The following is a 19,669-nucleotide window of genomic DNA, read 5'->3' as shown; positions in this document are numbered from 1 at the left end:
TAGTTCCATGAGAGTATTTCCCATTGTCCTGCAATCATTAATTTCCAAAGCAAATAGTGGGGTAATTTTTTCTGTCATCTCTTTGAAGTAATTTCTAAATATCATTTGTCTGTCCAATGTGACAGAGTGGATGGAAGAGATGTCCAGTGTGGATAGCTGGATGTGATGTGAAACATGGCTGATCTAGTTGTCTGGGGTTGGCTAGATATAATGGGCTTACACTCATGGATCAAGATAGCCTAGTTCCTAAGTAGGAGTTTCAGAGCTAAGTCCTCCTCCAGGGACTGAAGGAATTTTTTCCTGGTAGTCCAGCCCAGACTTTTTTTTGGGGAGTTGGGTGATATTGATATTGTCAGCAGGATGCTAGCAAGATGGTCAAGTAGATGGTTGAATGAGACTTGAAGCATGGGCTATTGCAATGGTCTAGGTGAGAGATGATAAGAACTTGAGCTAGGGTGGTAGCTGGATCAGCGGAAGAAAGGGGGCAGATGCAAGAGATGGGATAAAGTTAGAAACAGCAAAATTTGGTAATGGGTTGGATATGTGGGATGAAGGGAAGTTGGCAATTAAGGCTGACACAGGTTGCAAACCTGTAAAACTGGAAAGATGATGATGATGATCTTGACAGAATCAGGAAAATTGGGAAGAGAAGTAGGGTTTTTTAAGGAAAAATCGGCATCTATCAGTTGGTTGTTGGTTGTTATCCTTTGTGCTTGAAGAGGACCAAAATGACATCACTCTGTTGTGGTCAAGGTACTTGTATCTGAGATCAGGCCATTATGAATTAGGAAGCTTCTACCACAGCTGGGGCACAAATTGTCTGTATGAATATTTAGAGTGGTGATGTGTCTAAATTTGTGTAGCTAAAATTCTATAACAATCCAAAACCATTAGTCACTATGATAAAAAGTGACATTGATAATTACAATGAGCTATTAATGAATAATTAATAGTGAATTATTGAAAATCAATAATGATCAGTAGCAAATCCTAGCAATTGGCAACCAATCATTATTAACCCTAAATCAATTATTCAAAGTAAATGGTCAAAAATTCATCCTTTGGTCACATTTATTACATCATACTCATTTATTACACACATGCATTACATCACTCACTAGATAAGAAAACAATAGGGTGACCAGATGTTACCTAGCATCTCAATCTTGTGATTAGATGTTAGAAATATAATGAGGGTGAAGGGTATGATAGTGATGCTTTATTTCAAACTGCAATATGTATCGTGTTTCTTATATCTGTTTTCTTGAATAATCTAATTCCAAGATGTAAGACAAGTAACAAATAGTCATTTTAAACTAATGGTCTCCAAAAGAACCAAGTTACGCTGAAGTAGAACTAAGCCAAGGTCTAAAAATCTTTAGACATCTTCATACATTTAGATTATGCTGTTTTTTTCTAATATACTTTGTCAAATTATGGATAGTTTTGGGTCAATCAGAAGTATAGAAAAATTTTCAGTAGGGGCTTTATATATACTTTATATGTCATAATGCCATTTAATTTTATATTAGGTGAAATAGTATTTCTTTATTACCAATTGAGTAATTCCCAAACTCACAGATATAAAGGTGTTTTGACATATTAAAGTGTTATATCTTAATATTAAGGGTCTCACTTAATGGTTTAGAGGAACATTTAATACAGACAACTTTTCTCTATTTAAAGTTCAAGTCAGTCTATTAAGAAAGTAAAAAAAAGTTAAAACCAATAAGAAGCCTTTTGGTTATACATAATGGTCTGTGCTTGATTTATGTTGGATAATTTGGTTTGCTGCATTTTTCCCTCCTTAAGGTATCTTAATGATTAAGCACACATTTTGTTGTCTTAGATATATGCTAAATTAATTCAATACATTCTTCACATTAGATTGTATACATTATATAAATGACAGAAATGCTTACATTTCAGACTCTAGAAAAGAAATATAACCTAGTGATTATGTGCCTGGGATTTTGTCTTAAATATTTCTGAAAGCTAGGTATATTAAGGTTGCTTTTAGTGTGGACTGGAAGAAGGGGATAAAAAGGAGAAAGGAGAGGGAGAAGGAAACATAGCTTGAAAAATTATCATAAGAAAGTAAGAAGGACAGTGATAAAAGCAGAATAATTTTAAGGGTTCAGGTTTACATGGGACAAATCACCAAATTAAATATTGATATATGTTGTAAGTAACCTCTTCATAAATAATGGCATTCTAAGTCTTCATTCATACATTGTTTTAAGTTATATCTTATTCTAAATGACCGAGATTACTCTTTGCATGTAAAGGGAAATTTTTCATAAATTTATAAAATCCACGTGGCTTTCAAATGCATCTGATACTTTAAAATCCAAAACCAATTTTCTGGTAGTTATATTTAGAGGATCAAGAATTTCTGTTTAGCATAAAGGTATTTTTTGAATCTCATTTGATTTTCAGCTGACAGTCTTTTAATTCTTCTGTTCCCACAGAAAATGTTTTTAAAGCTGTCTCATGGATTCAGTCTATGTAATTTAAGGTCTATAAACAATCAAAGGGGAGGACTTTAATTTTCACTTTGAAAATTTCCAACTGACAGTTTTAAAGACGTAAGTTCTATTTATTGTATTAGTCTTTTAGTCTGTCAATCAAGAAATATTTATGAACTACCTCCTATGTTCCAGGCACTGTGTTAAGTACTGGCAATGCAAAAAGAGGCAAAAGATAGTCCTTGCCCTCAAGGAGCTCACAATCAAATAAGAAGGCAACAAGCAAACAGCTGTGAACAAACAAGCTATATACAGGATACATAGGAAACAGTTAAGAGGGGCAGCACTAAAATTAAGAGGAATTAGGAAAGCATTCCTGCAGGAGATGGGATTTTATTTGGGACTTAAAGAAAGTCAGGGAAGCTAGTAGACAGAGATGAGGAGGGAGAGATAGCATTCCAGGCATAGGAGATAGACAGAGAAAATGTCTGGAGTCAAGAGATGGAGTCTTGTCTGTTGAACTGCAAGGAGACCAGTGTCACTGGATCAAAGAGACCATGGCAGGAAGTAAAGTGTAAGAAGACTGGAAAGGTAGGAGAAGGTGAGGCTATGAAGGGCCATGAATGCCAGATTTTGTATTTGATCCTGGAGGCAATAGGGAGCCATTTTAGTTTATTATTGAATGAGGGTTGAGAGGATATGGTTAGGATAACTTTGTTGGCTGAATGGAGCATAGATTGAAATTGGCAGACACGTAAGGCAGGCAGGCCCAACAACAGGCTATTGTAATAGTTGAGGTGATGAGGGTCTGTACCAGAATAGTGGCAGTGAAAAAGTAGTATTCTGGAGATATTACACAGGTGAGGTGGATAGGCATTGGCAACAGCTTGTATATGAAGAGTGAGGCATAGTTAGGTTCCTAAACTTAGGTTTTGAGCTTGAGAGACAGGGAGGATGAAGTAATAGGGAAGGTATAGTAATAGTGGAGAGGATTCAGGGGGGAAAGATAATGAGTTGTGTTTTGGACACATTGAGTTTAAAATGTTGCTGGACATCCAGTTTGAGGTGCCTAAAAGGAAGGCAGCTGGAAAATGGAGGTAAGCAGAGAGTTTGAGATAGGATAGGTAGATTTGAAAATCATTAGCATACAGAGGATATTAAATCCATGGGAGCTGATGAGATCATCAAGTGAAGTGATATAAAGGGAGACAAGCAGAGGGCCCGGGACAAAACCCTGAGGTGCACTTATAATTAGAAGGTATGCTCTAGATGAAGATCCAGCAAAGGAGACTGAGTTAGATAAGTGGTTAGATAAGTAGAAGGAGAACTAGGAGAGAGTAGTGTCCTGAAAACATAGACAAAAGAAAGTATCAATGAGGAAAGGATGATCGAAAGGCTTCAGAGAGGGTGAGGAGAACGAAGCTAAAGAAGCCATTGCATTTGACAGCTAAAAAGATCATTTGTAGCTTTGGAGACAACAGTGGAAAATAATAAAGGATAAACATAATTTTAATAATTTACTTTTCTGCAACTGTCTTAACTGTTTGAATTACTTGGCATAGCTATCTTTTAAGAACACTAAATTCTTATGACTAAAAACTTTAATTTTCAAAATGTGGGGTCTCTTCTATAGTTTTATGTTAAATTTGGAGGGTATTTTTTTTTTAGTAATGCTATTATTCTAAATTCCCCTATTTCATTGTGTGATATCAGCATCACATTTTCAAATATCAAAACAGGCTCAGATTGATTTAAGATTTTTGTTTCATACACAGTAGAAACATCACAGAGCATTCATCTTTAGGAAACAATATACAATAACTCTCTGGATATTTATAATTGTCTCTAGCAATAAATTATATGTAGGTCACATTAGGGAAAGGTTAACTCAAGGGAAAACACACAAATCATGCTTCAGCAAAATGAGAGAGAGCAAAAGAGATTAACTTATTTTAGATAATCACTTGGACATGACAAGACAACCAAAGTTACTGCCTTTTGTTTTAAGAACTAGTTTAAAACAATTAAAAACATTCCACAGACCTACTCAGAGTAATATACTAGGTAAACAAAAAAAAAGGAAAGGTTTAAACTATGCATCACAAAGGAGATAAGTAGCAAAACCCTGTATTATATAACTTTTGCTTCTGAGAGTCATGTTAAAGAAGAATGTGAGAAAAGAAGTACTTAAATGACTTGAATATAATATTGTATTTGTAATTTTTTATCCATATAAAAGCTCATGTATACACATACATATATATATATATATAATACAAACACATACATGTACTACTAAATATTGTAAATATCTTCTAAACCTGATTCCAATTATTTTAATTTTCTTGGGGCTGTTTTCTCTTAAAACAAGCATTATCATATACAATAATTCTTGTTTCCTCTTTACTTTTCAAAGCAATAATATCTCAGAAGAAAGGGGGAAGAATGGCCTCACTTCTTTGGATTCTTGTTTCTATTCTTTTTACCCTAAGTGGTCAAATTGAGAATTAAAAAAAATGTGATTAACAAATACTCCAAAGAGGCTAAAACATAGCTATTTGGGAAGCTTAGGATACCTTCTTACTAAAATATCTTATAACACAAAAATCTTTCATTCCTTTTAATGTTGACTACAGCTAAATTATATTTACAAAGTTATGTAAGCAAAAGCCAATACAAATAAGAGCATTCCTCTTCCCCCTTTTAATATCTGGTATGATCAAGTCAAGATGAAGTTTTCAACTTGGTGAAGATTCCAATCAAATTATATATGTATATATAGACATAGTACATACATACACATGTGTGTATGCATACACATACCTAGAACTGAATACAATACTCCAGACATGGTCTTACCATGGCAGGGTACAGTAGGTGAAGCAGCTGGTACTCTACATAGAATTATTTTCTTTCTTTCTTTTTTTTTTTGGGGGGGGTTAGGCAATAGGGTTAAGTGAGTTTCCCAAGGCCACATAGCTAGTGTCTGAGGCGGGATTCGAACTCAGGTCCTCCTGAATCCAGGGCTGGTTCTTTATCCATTGCACCTCCTAGCTGCTCCTACATAGAATTATTTTTGAAGGAGTCTGAAACTATAAATGACCTCTCAATTTTATGACCATTATTGGTAAAAACTGTTGCTTAATATGACAGATTTGTGTATTTATGAAATTCTACTAGTTATCATGTACGAACTGCATAAAACAGCTGTTTTAAGGCTGGAAATCCTTGGTAGATTTAGAAACCTACAATGATTAGTTTTCTATTTAATTTCATTTGATAATGATAAATATAGAAACTTGCAGGTATATTCTAATTCAATTCCATTTGCACACTTTAATTCTTGAGTGTAATATCCTGGAAAGCAGGGAATGTTTCATTGTTATTTTTGTATTGCTAGCACCTAGAAGAGTGTCTGGCACTTAGCAAGTGCTTAATAATTGTTTGTGGATTGAGTGATTGATTGATGTATAATTGCTTCTTTGAAGATCTGCCTTATCCAAGTTTATCATTTCAAATTTTTCCACAGAGTCATTTTCCTCTTTATTGGCTTTCATATTGTGGAGAAGATAGTACTGTTTATAACCTTTCATTATTTTTCTCTTTAGTGAATGAGTCTGTAAGCAGCACTATGAACTATGAAGAATATTACCTTTGCTTCCCATGTTTCTTCCCTTGTCAAGAAAATAAAATGTTTTCTGACTGAGGCATTTTTTAGACTCTTTTGGCCTCTTCATTGTGGCAATTACATCTGGTAAACTTTTTGAAAAATGTCACCAATTAGAGTCAATGAATTTACTTTTCTTCTTTTGTCCAATTATCTTTTGATTATCAATATTAAGTGGGCATCCTTCTCTAGGAAGAGATAATATTGTATAATTATTTATTTCAGCAACTATCTTACCCATTGTAACTAAATAGACTGACTTACTTTTTTATGATGTATTATAGTTTACAAAGCACTTTTCTCACATTAACCCTTTTAAATAGTGTGAGTGGACCACTATTAATCAGTGTTCCTTTCTCATCTTGCAACATGGACATGACTAACTTTTCCTTGAAAGGTAACAAAACTTTTCCTGGGACTTGATTGGTTCAGGAGGCTAAGGCTTAAGCTAAGGTTGTTTGTAGTTATCATGGAACATGGACAAATATAAAGGCTAAATGAACAGGCTAAAAAAAAAAGGCTAAAATGAATTGTTAGTCAAATTCTCCAGTTGCTTCTATTGCAAGTAACTGTTTACTGCATGTGAGTCAAATTGATGAGGTAATAGATTTGGAATCAGGATCACCAGAGCTTAAAGTTGTATTTTGTTATACTTATGTGACTATAGGCAAGACATTTGAATGTTCTGAGCTTCAGTTTTCTCTTCTGTAAAATACTTCATAAGTGTTGCTGTGATGATCAAATGAATTAATATATATTAAATGTTTATAAATTTCATAGTTATCAATGTTAGCTATCATGGTTCTCAAGTCTTAATAAGATTACATAAGATAATATAGGAATTTTTTATTGAGGTCTTCAGCCACTCAAAAAAGACTGGTCTAGTAATCCACACAGAAAAAATCAAATGGATGCATATCGTTCAGATTATGACATGCATTTGGATGGATAGTTCATTGAGTTGTTCTACCATTACATATATTTAAGAAAAGTATTGCAGATGGGGTGGTCTGAGAATTGAGTAGGAAGAAAACAATCTGGATTTCATTTGGAAACATTCATAAATTACTTAATCTCTGTCTGTCTCATTTTCCTCATCTTTAAAATGGAGACAAAAATAGTGCCCACCTTTCAGGATTTTTGTGGGGATAAAATGAGATAATAATTGTAAAAAGCTTTGAAAACCTTAAGACACTACAAATTTTTATTTATTAATTAACAATGTTATTATTATTATGTTCACAGACCAATTTAAATATTTGCATGATCTCCCTTTGTGCTACATAGTATTGAGAACCATGGAGTACATGGAAATTTCATTGGTTCCTCACAAGTTAGGAATTTTTATTATTACCACTTTATAAATGAAAACATCAAGGCTCAGAGAAGTTATCTGATTGGTTCAACGTCACACAGCTAATTAGTGGCATGGTTAAGATTTGAGTCTAGAGGGGGCAGAGCCAAGATGGCAGAGTAAAAGCAATGACTTGGTTGAGCTCTCCCCCAAAGCCCTCCAATTACCTGTAAAAAAATGGCTCTAAACAAATTCTAGAGCAGCAGAACCCACAAAAAGACAGAGCAAAAAAAATTTCCAACCCAAGGCAACCTAGATGGTTGACTGGAAAGGTTATTGCACCAGGCTGGAAGAGGAACACAGTTCAGTGTGGGCATGCAGGCAAAGACCAGGCCTCAGCAAACCTAGAGCAGGGCTCAGAGGACTGAATCATGCTGTGGCAGTTTCCAGACTTCTTAATCCACAAATGCCACAGATAACATGGAAGGTCAGTAGGAAAGGTCTCTTACTGGGGTGAGAGAGAAGCTCAGTCCAGCTCCAGTCCCAATGCTTCTGGAGCTCTTGGCCTACAGAATGAGGCCAAGAATCAAATGTCTGATCAGAAGGGGATTTCAGGGATCTCTTTGCTGGTGCTGAGGCAGGATTCTCTTCCTTTGCCCATCCTTGGATCTGGGTCACAGTTCTAGATGGCAGTCCTGGGGTGAGGAGGAGTGCTGGCATAGTGGAACTTGTAGTGACAGTATAGAGGGAATCCTCCTCACAGTTCCAAGGCAGAAAAGAGTGCTTGTGGTCACTCATAGAGCAGAGCACAGGACAGGAAAGGAGTAAACAGCTCACCCTTTATCATACCACCTTGGAAGAACTGAAAATTTACAGGTCCCTAGAAGTATCTCTGAAAACAGCTGAACAAAACCTCTGAAACTCGGGACAGTACATTCTCCACACTGGAAGCAGACCCCTACCTTAACAAGGAGTTGATAGTTCAAGTAATTGGCTGGGATCATGAACAAATCTCACAAAAAATTCAGACTTTAGAATCTTTCTTTGGTGACAAAGAAGATCAAAACAAACAACCAGAAGAAGACAACAAAGTCAAAGCTCCTACATCCAAAGCCTCAATGAAAAATATGAATTGGTCCCAGGCCATGGAAGAGCTCAAAAAGGATTTTGAGAAGCAAGTAAGAGAAGTAGAGGAAAATGAGAAATGGAAAGAGAAATGAGAGTGATGCAAGAAAATTGTACAAAACAAGCCAATAGCTTGCTAAAGGAGACCCAAAAAATACTGAAGAAAATAACACCTTAAAAAAATAGCCTAAACCAAATGGCAAAAAAGCTCCAAAAAGTCAGTGAGGAGAAAGATGCTTTCAAAAGCAGAATTGGCCAGGTGGAAAAGGAATTCCAAAAGCTCACTGAAGAAAATACTTCCTTAAAAATTAGAATGGAACACATGAAATCTAGTGACTTTATGAGAAGTCAAGGCATTGTAAAATGAAACCAAAAGAATGAAAAAAAATAGAAGACAATGTGAAATATCTCATTGGAAAAACAAATGACTTGGAAAATAGATCCAGGAGAGATAATTTAAAATTTATTGGACTATCTGGAAACCATGACCAAAAAAAGAGCCTATGCATCATCTTTCAAGAAATCATCAAGGAAAACTGCCCTGATATTCTAGAACAAGAAGGTAAAATAGTAATTGAAAGAATCCACCAATCACCTCCTGAAAGAGATCCCCAAAGGAAAACTCCTAGGAATATTGTAACCAGATTCCAGAGTTCCCAGGTCAAGGAGAAAATATTGCAAGCAGCCAGAAAGAAACAATTCAAGTATTGTGGAAACACAATCAGGATAACACAAGATTTAGCAGCTTCTACATTAAGGGGGTGGGGAAGAAGTCTTGGAATATAGTATATCAGAGGTCAAAGGAGATAGGATTACAGCCAAGAATCAACTATCCAGCAAAACTGAGTATAATCCTTCAGGGGGAAAAATGGATATTCAGTGAAATAGACAACTTTCAAGCATTCTTAATGAAAATACCAGAGCTGAATAGAAAATTTGACTTTCAAATACACAGGACTCAAGGGAAGCATGAAGAGGTAAACAGGACAGAAAAAATCATAAGGGACTTATTAAGTTTGAACTGTTTACATTGCTACATGGAAAGATGATATTTGTATCTCATGAGACCTTTGTCAGTATTAGGGTAGTTGGAGGGAAAAAAATAGATAGATAGATAGATAGATAGATAGATAGATAGATAGATAGATAAATAGATGGAGGGCACAGGGTGAGTTGAAGATGAAGGAGTGATATCTGGAGAATAAAATTAAGGGGTGAGAGAGGATTATATTGGGAAAAGGAGAAGGGGAGAGGTGGAATGGGGTAAATTATCTCACATAAAACAGATAAGAAATGGCTTTTACAGTGGAAGGGAAGTGGGGGGAGAGAGGGAATGAGTGAATCTTATTCTCATTGGATTTGGCTTAAAGAGGGACTAACATACACACTCAATTGGGTATGGAAATCTATCTTACCCTACAGGAAAATAGGGGGCAAGGTCATAAGAGAGTGGGGGGATAATAGAAGGGAGGGCAGATTGGAGGAGGAGTAATCAGAAGCAAACACTTTTGAGGAGGGACAGGGTCAGAAGAGAGAATAGAATAAATGGGGAGTGGGATAAGATGAAGGGAAATAATAGGTTTCTCCAACCTGATTATTGTGGAAGTGTTTTGCATGGCTGCACATGTATAATCTGCATTGAGTTACTTGCCTTCTCAATGAGAGTGGATGGGGAGGGAGGAAGGGAGAAAATTTTGAACCTAAAGTTTTAAAAAGAAATGTTACCAATTGTTTTCACATGCAACTGGGAAATAAAATATACAGGCAATTGGGTATAGAAATCTATCCTGCCTTACAGGAAAATAGAAGGGGAAGGGAATAAGAGAGGGGGGTGGAGATAGAAAGTAGGGCAGATTAGGGAAAGAGGTATTCAGAATGCATGCCATCTTGAGGTGGGGGGAGGGATGAGATGAGGAGAAGATTTGAAACTCAAAATCTTGGGGAAGTGAATGTTGAAAACTAAAAATAAATAAATTAACAAAAAAAATTGAAAAAGATTCATTTGGAATAACAAAAGATTCAGAATATCAAGGGAACTAATGAAAAGAAATGCAGGGGAAGGTGGCCTAGCCATTCCAGATCTTAAATTGTATTATAAAGCATAAATCATCAAAACTGCTTAGTGCTGGCTGAGAAATAGAGTGGTGGATCAGTGGAATAGGTTAAGTTACGCAAGACACTGTAGTCAATGACTACAGTAATCTATTATTTGATAAACCCAAAGACCCTAGGTTCTGGGATCAGAACTCACTCTTTGACAAAAACTGCTGGGAGAACTGGAAAACAGTGTGGCATAAACTAGGCATAGATCAAAATCTCACACCATATACCAAAATAAAGTCAAAATGGCTCCATGATTTAGCTATAAAGGCTGATAATGTAAGCAAACTGGGAGATCAAGGAATAGTTTACCTATCAGATTTATGGAGAGCAGAAGAATTCATGACCAAACAGGAGATAGAGAACATTACAAAATGCAAAATGGATAACTTTGATTACATTAAATTGAAAAGCTTTTGCACAAACAAAACCAACGTAATCAACATTAGAAGTAAAGTAGAAAATTAGGAAAGATGAGGATCTCTGATAAGGGCCTAATTTCTAAAATATATAGAGAATTAAGTCAAATTTATAAGAATAAAAGGCATTCTCCAATTGATAAATGGTCAAAGGATATGAACAGGCTGTTCTCAGAAGAAGAAATTAAAGCCACATATAGTCATATGAAAAAATGCTTTAAATCACTATTGATTTAGAAAAATGCAAGTCAAAACAACTCTGAGGCACCATATCACACCTACCAGATTGGCTAACATGACAAAACAGGAAAATGATAAATGTTGGAGAAGATGTGGGAAAATTGGAACACTAATGCATTGTTGGCGGAGTTGTGAAATGATCCAACCATTTTGGAGAGCAGTTTGGAACTATGCCCACAAGGCTACAGAAATGTGCATAGCCTTTGACGCAGCAATAGCACTTCTAGGGCTATGTCCCAGAGACATCACTCGAATGGAAAAAGGACCCACATGTACAAAAATATTTATAGCAGCTCTTTTTGTGGTGCAAAGAACTGGAAATTGAGAGGTTGCCCATCAACTGGGGAATGGCTGAGCAAGTTGTGGTATATGAATGTAATGGAAAACTATTGTGCTATAAGAAATGATGAACAGGCTGGCTTCAGGAAAACCTGGAAAAACTTGCATGGACCGATGTTGAGTGAAGTGAGCAGAACCAGGAGAATGTTGTACACAGTAACAGCCATGTTGTGTGATGACTAATATTGATAGACTTGGATCTTCTCAGTAATACAAGGATCTAGCACAACTCCAAAAGACTCATGATGGAAAATGCTATCCACAAAGAAGAACTATGGAGTTTGTATGCAGATTGAGACATACTATTTGCTAATTTTTTCTTCTGTTGTGTTTTGTTTCCTCTTTCTGGTGATTCCTCCTATTGGTTTTAATTCTTACAACATCACTAATGTGAAAATATGTTTAATAGGAATCTATCTATCTATCTATCTATCTATCTATCTATCTATATCCTATATCAGATTGCGCACTGTTTTGGGGAGGGAGGTGGGAAGAAAGGGGGAGAAAAAATTAAAACTCAAAAGCTTATGGAAATGATTGTTGATAATTCAAAATAAATTAATAAAAAAAGGAAAAATGAAATAATCTTCATGTCATCCATGAGAAGTTGAATGTGTTTTCTCCTCCTCCTTGTTTTGATTTTCCTGAAGAACATGCACATTGATAAATACAAATAAATATGAGAATAATATGATGAAATACTTTGATGAACCCATGATCTTATCATAGTGGATACTTATGCCACTGGTTCACATTTTAATGCTTCCTTGCTTTCTTATCCTACATGTCATTCCATGAATTCCTCATAGAGGATCCCAGAGACACACTAAAGCATTTTCCTGGTTCTTTTAATATTTGAGGACCACCTTTGACCCAGCAATACCACTTCTAGGTCTATATCTCAAAGAGATCATAACAATGGGAAAAGGACACATATATACAAAAATATTTATAGCAGTTCTTATTGTGGTGGCAAAGAATTGGAAATTGAGGGGAATCCTATCAATTGGAGAATGGCTGAACAAGTTGTAGTATATGAATGTAGTGGAATACTATTGTGCTGTAAGAAATGACGAGTAGGCAGACTTTATAAAAACCTGGAAAGACTTATATGAACTGATGCTGAGTGAAATGAGCAGAACCAGAACATTGTATACAGTAACAGCCACACTGTGTGATGACTGACTTTAGTAGACTTAGCTCTTCTCAGCAATGCAAGGATCTAAGACAACCCCAAAAGACTTATGATGGAAAATGCTATGTACCTCCAGAGAAAAAACAGTGGAGTCTGAATGCAGATGGAAGCATACTATTTACTCTTCTTTTCCTTTGTTGTTTTGTTTTATTGCTTCATTCTCATGATTCCTCCCATTAGTTCTAATTGTTCTTTACATCATGACTAATGGGAAAAGATGCTTAATATGAATGTATAAGTAGAGCCTATATCAGATTGCATGCCATCTTGGGCGAGGCAAGAGAGGGAGGGGGAGAAAATTTAAAACTCAAAATCTTATGGAAGTGTATGTTGAAAACTAAAAATAAATAAATTTTTAAAAATTAAAAAAAATTAAATCTTGTGGAAGTGAATATTGAAAACTAAAAATAAGTAAATTTATAAACAAAAAAGATTTGAATCTAGATATTCTAACTTCAGACTGATCTTCCTTGAACACTGTTCTCACATCTCTAAAAAATGTAGCATCTATATGAGAATCACTGGATATGTTTCTACTTGGGAATGAAACAAGATATTTTCATTAATTATTGGACCTAACATTTTTAAGAGTTGAAAGAAACAACTTTTTAACTCTGTTATTCTAAAGCAGATGACCATTTCTTAGACTGTGGTCCAGAACAGCAAAGAGGAATAGTTGTAGGGGGGAAAACAACTAATAATAGTAGGATAAGTTGTTTTTCATTTACTTTTTTTCACCTTTTTTATTTCGGACTCACAAAGTAAAGTTTTTCCTTCCTGGGGCCAAGCCACTCAGCAAGAGAATGCTGTGGGCTCTTTAATCAGTGATCAGAGCTCTGATTTTTTTTTTTAATATCACCCTCCTTGAATGACATGTCAAGCTGTTGTGATTGCTCTGGGGCAATCAGGCCTGCCTCAGTGAGATGAGTTCTGTGCTGTGTGAGATTATGAAAGTGATACGCAGCCTCAGGTATATTAGCATTCATGGTGGGGAAAAAACTGCCTTAAGGTAGAAAACACATTAAAAAAAACACAACAGGAGTAATGGGGCAATTGGGAAAGGCCCCAGGGTGACCCAGTAATATTTTTCCTGTGTCTGGGACCAAAAATCAAAGTACATTTCAAGGCAGAAATGTTCCAAGCCCTCAAAGACACCTGCTATAAAAGTATAATCAACAGTGCTTTATCCAGCTTGAAAAAGAAACTACCATCATTAGTCCAAAGAATGAACAGAGCTCCTGCCTGTGCAATTGTCCTTTTCTTTGGAAATTTTCAATTGTTTGGCTAGCTTCAGAGCATTCCTTTCATCTGCCGCTTCTCACATTCTCCTCACTGAGAACTGCTGCAATAGACTGAGCATCTGGCATCCAGAAGATGCTGGACTAACCTCACTTGGGATCAATACTCACGGAAAATTAAAATTGAATTTATTTGAAGAAGTTGAAATTGAAATGACATCTGTGAAGGGACACAGACATAAGCTTCATATTTAGAAAAATGGGGCAGAAATGACAATAGTTTCTAATTTTCTGCTGCCTTAATATTATTTATAAGTATACATTGGCTGTGGGAAGCATCTTTTATGAGCCTTTCATTCCCCAATTCCCTACATATTAAAACAGAAAATGATAATAGAGAAAAGCAAATAAACTTAAGACAGAGGAAAGAAGAAAAAAGAAAGAACATTGGAGACTTGCCCAGTAACTCTTCAAGTAGGGACTATTTTTTGAGGATTAGAGGTATATTCCAAATACTATTCAATAAACCACTCAGCATCCTGTCCTGTGAGGAAATAATATTGTATAATCATATATGTCAACATCCTTTCTCATTCGTTGTGTGTTTTAGTAATTATGACTCACATTTGTATGATGTCTTAACAGTAACTCTTTCAGATAGCGTATTGACCACCACTGACTGGGATTCCTCTTTCATCCTACAACTTGGAGTAGGCAAGTTTTCCCCTGAAATGTGACAAAATTTTCTCTGAGACTTGATTGACCCAAGAGGCTAAGGCTCAAACGATGCTTCCCTTAGATACAGCTGCTAGGTAGACTGGCCTGTTGATGTGGCTTCCTAGTTGTTTAAGAGTGTGAAAAAGGGCCCACATCATGTGTAGTAGTGGCCCTTTAGCCTTGATGTCCCAAGACCTTGTTATCACCACACCCTGCCTACTGACAAATAAATAGTTCGCATGGACATTTGGAGTGGAGAGATCTAAATTTGCACGTCTCATTTCTTTTGATCTACTGCAATTCTGCCTTGTTCATAGAGTACAGCAATTTCTTTAATGAGGGCACACCATGCTGGATGATCCCATACCTGTGTCTCCCATATCTCACAATTGATTCCAAAGTTCTTCAGAGAGACCTTGAGTGTGTCCTTGTATGGCTTATTCTGACCTCCATGTGAAGGCTTGCCTTGTGTGAGTTCTCTGTAAAGAAGTCTTTTAGACAGATGTACATTTGCCATTTGAGCAATGTGACCATCAGAGTTGTACTCTCTGCAGTAAAGTTTGAATGTTTGGAAGTTCAGCTTGAGAAAGGACCTTAGTGTACCTCATCTTGTTAAGTGATTTTCAGACTCTTCCTAAGACAATTCAAATGGAAGTGATTCAGTTTCCAGCATAGCACTGGGATACTGTCCAGGTTTCACAGACATACAACAATGAAGTCAGCTCAACAGCTCTGCACACCTTCAATTTGGCAAGCAGCCTAATACCTCTTCTCTCCTACATTTTACTGTGGAGCCTCCCAAATGCTGAGCTAGCTCTGGCAATGCTTGCATCAATCTCATCATTTATATGTACATGCCTGGAAAGTATACTGCCAAGGTAAATGAACATATCCACAGCATTCAAAATTTCTCCATTTCACTTCCTCTTCCAGGAGCCAAGATGGCAGAATAAGAAGTAAGTTGCTCTCACCCTCCATTATTGACCTCTGAATACTCAGAAGCACCCCAGGAAAAACTCTGGAACACCTGTACCAGTAGAAAGACAGGTTGCAGCAGTCTTGTAGCTCAGTTAGCTAGGGGGATTAATGGGAAAGGCCCCTCTCGCTGTGGGGAAGGGGGAACAATACATACTGGGAGGTGTCCCAGCAAGTCAGCAGAAAGCCCTACTTCAGCATACCAGGGAGAGATCCTGACCCCTAGGGTGGTGGAACAGGCAAGCACCAACGTCAGGACCCCCAAGTGCCTCAGTACAGGCAGGGGAACCAGCTCAGAAAACCATCACGTGGTGGTAACACTAAGTTGACCTGACTGATGCCTTTGCTAAAATAAAAAGAACAATAACAAATTTTTGGACAATGTCAAGTCATATATTAGACTGCTGTGTCAGTTGTGAATGTTATCCAGTGCTGCAATGTACCTTTGAAGCATTTATTTTGTTCTCCATATGGATACTTCCTTTCAACTTATTTCAGACAAATTGAGTTTCTGATAAATTGTTTGTATGATATCTCCTCATTTTAATTCTAATGGAATCTGGGATTTATATAATTTCTATCACTGCCTATGCTGGTACTAAGTCTTTCTCCTATACTATGTGAAACTTACGTATTCTTCCATAGTCTTTTACATTGTATATGGGGAGATTTACAACCATCAAAATGGTTCAATTAATTATCTAAGTGGTATTAGCAACCTAATCACCCCAAGGGAAACTGATTTTGATGCTCAGCTAATAGTATGACACATCCTTTCTACAGATTTCATGCTAGATTGCTTTACAAAGGTGTTTGTTATAGTACATCAGGTATATGAACTTAAAATGTTCTAAGAAATTGTTGGTGTTTAAACATGGTATTGTCCATGAAGAATTTTGGCCTCAAGTTTTAGGATACAAAGTTGTCTTATACCAGGAAAATGACTTCCTTTATTCACAGCTAAACACAGTAGTAACAACACCATCAATACACCTTTGATTTCTCTGAATTAAAGAACAGCAGATAAAGTCAGCATGAGAGCATCCTTTAATTTCTTAGGTTTATATAAAGTTCTGATGAGGGAGGAAAATATCATTTTTATATACATAATTATTTTCCAAAAGGTCTCTATTAGATAATAAATTATTTGAAGTCCAAGCTGTGGTCTGAGGTCTATTTTGATTATTTCATAAGGCCATGGCTGTAATCCATCTTTTCAGAGACAATGGCTCCCACCAGGGAAAGCACTATTGTTAAATTACTTTATGACACACTTGTTAATCTTAGAGTAATATTTACTAGCTATAGATATATCACTACCCTTGGGAAAAGACTAGATTTCACAAAAGTTTGATGCACTTAAATCTGTACTATAGACAAGGTGAATAGGTATTTGTGTTTAGGTCTGAGGGTTTGGCTTAGGTGTTAATGCTAAGTTCATCTTTGTTAACTAGACAACATACAAAACTCTTATAAGCGTTGGGTCATAATCATCTTCACACATAGATGCCCAGTTAAATATGGAAAGGCCTCAGGTTGATACTGAAGAGAAGGCAAAAGAGGTAGGTACTTGTGAGTTTTTCTAAATAACAAGCATAAATAATTTATTTCTAAATAATATATAGATTGTAAGAGCCTTGTGAGTAAAGTTTGTTTCATTCCTTGCATGTGTGTCTCCAGTGCCTAATACAGTGCTGTCATATAGTAGGCACTTAATAAATGATCTTTAATTGATTGATTGATGTTATAACTGATACATATTGCCTTATGAATCAGTAGATTCGAAAAGAACAACAGAGCTTTCTATGGTACAGACCTGGAAATTTTCTTTTATAATTTGTGGCTACATCATCGGTGCTGTCTGTCACAGCCTGTCATTCTGTCTCAGCAGCACCATAATCCTTTTCAAGCCCTTGCCACAAAAGAGCTGCTCTATTTTGGACCATTGTCAGGCTTAGGATTGCCTATTTACTTCTGCAGCTTCCCAGCAGTCAAAAAGTGGAACATAATACGAAACTCTGATTTATATGTGACCATAAAATGTTTCTCCTTCCCACCCTAAGGGGGTCTCCATCACTTCCACGTAACATATTTCTGGTGCTGACATCTCACTAATTTATCACTTAAGGGAAAGACAAAATAGACCCAAATTTCCACAAGCTATCCAAAGGCAATTTGAAAGCAATTATTTTCATACTATTTCTTAAATAGTTACATTCTTTGATATTTTACTTTATATTATTCAACTATTCTATTGAGTTAATTTGGCTAAAATATAGTGAGAGTTAGATTAGGTTATAAAAATGATGGTGAGATTTGGATAAGTAGAGAGGGATTGTCAAAGGAGATAAAGAAAAGGAAATCAGGCTTGATTGGCAGGCAGTGTTGTATCTATTGACTGTTGACTAAACCTCTCACTTGATTTAAAAACAAAACACTTGCATTTAAAAAATTCTGTATTTTATTACACAAACTTGACCATCAACCAACTCTATCAATCAACTGTGTGCAAATATCTAAATATAATTATTAAGTAAAATTTCTTAGATTATCATCTATTATGATTATGAAATATTTCCTTTCAGACCTATTTCATGAGGACCACAAGTTCTAAGCTACATGATATTTGCATGACTTGAAATTTTTCTTTGGAAAACATATTTTCCTATTAAATTCATAATGTATGTTCTGAAATGATTTGCTAAAGTCTCATCTGGCTGAAGAAAAAAAGTTGCTCTTTGTGCCAATCTTCTTTGTAAAAGTCTTATTGAAATAAATCATATCTCACTGGCACAGGTTGGGAAAAAGTATCCATTTGAACTTAGGGACAAGAGTGGCTCTTATTTACTTTCTAGAGTCATTTGATTTAATCTGGGACACTATTCTGTGGCATTACATCTTCCAGGGGCACCCCTGAGAAGAAATTCCTACCAGTGACTTTCTCGCAGTTGCTAGTTAAGATTTTATTTTTCTTTCTTTAGTTAACTCCAAAAGGAGAAATGAATGACTCCCTGAATACCATCATGGTTCTATTGGCAAAGATAAACCAGCTGGTAGAGACAAATATATTCACGAAGGATCATAGATTTTGACCTGGAAGTCAACTTGAAGACTGTCTAGTCTAATCCTTTCATTTTACAGATGAGGAACTGAGGTCAAAATAGAATTGCCCAGGGTCATATAGCGAACAAGTATCTGAGGCAAGATGTGATCTTAGTTACTGATCCCTGGTTCAATACTCTTATCAATTATATTATGCTGCTTCTGAAGGCTTTGGTTAGACACAGATAGATTGAGAAGTTGATTCTGTGCATCCATGTTTAATCAAGGAAGAAAATATTTGTCTTAGGGAGTAAGGAATTAGGTCTGTATCCTCTCCCTTCAGTTCCAGAGAAAGTCATTTGGTGCACTGACTTCATGGCTGGCAATCGGTTGAAAATACACGTTCCAGGACTTTCCCCACTGACCTGGACAAACTAGGATTTGTGCTGCCACAGCTAGAAGACCAGAAAGATTGTTGGACTTTATCATATACGATGAAGAAAACCCCATTGTGTAGTGACCTCAAGGCCCTTGTTTTAATATTCCAAGTGATTTTAGAAAATCTTCCCTCAGCCCAGAGACAATCCAGAGATCTGATGGCATGAATAAGACGTGAGATTGGGAACAAGGAAGGTTTCTGCTATTGCCTGTAACAGGGCCTTAGTTGGAGTACTTGGTGATAGTTTTGAAAAGGGCTTCATAGACAATGTAAGATGAAATAGCTTCTATGTAAAACTCACCCACTATCCTCATCCTCATATAGCAGTATTTGAGACTGGGATGAGGTGATTCAAGTACCTTGCTTAGTGACACAGTGTCAGTACCCCACAAATAGACACCAAGAAACTCA

This window comes from Phascolarctos cinereus, unplaced genomic scaffold (genome assembly GCF_003287225.1).
Source record: "Phascolarctos cinereus isolate Bilbo 61053 unplaced genomic scaffold, phaCin_HiC Scaffold_4;HRSCAF=312, whole genome shotgun sequence".
NCBI classification, from domain to species: Eukaryota; Metazoa; Chordata; class Mammalia; order Diprotodontia; family Phascolarctidae; genus Phascolarctos; species Phascolarctos cinereus.
The sequence above is the reverse complement of the archived record's forward strand: the minus strand, read 5'-3'. Positions refer to the sequence as shown.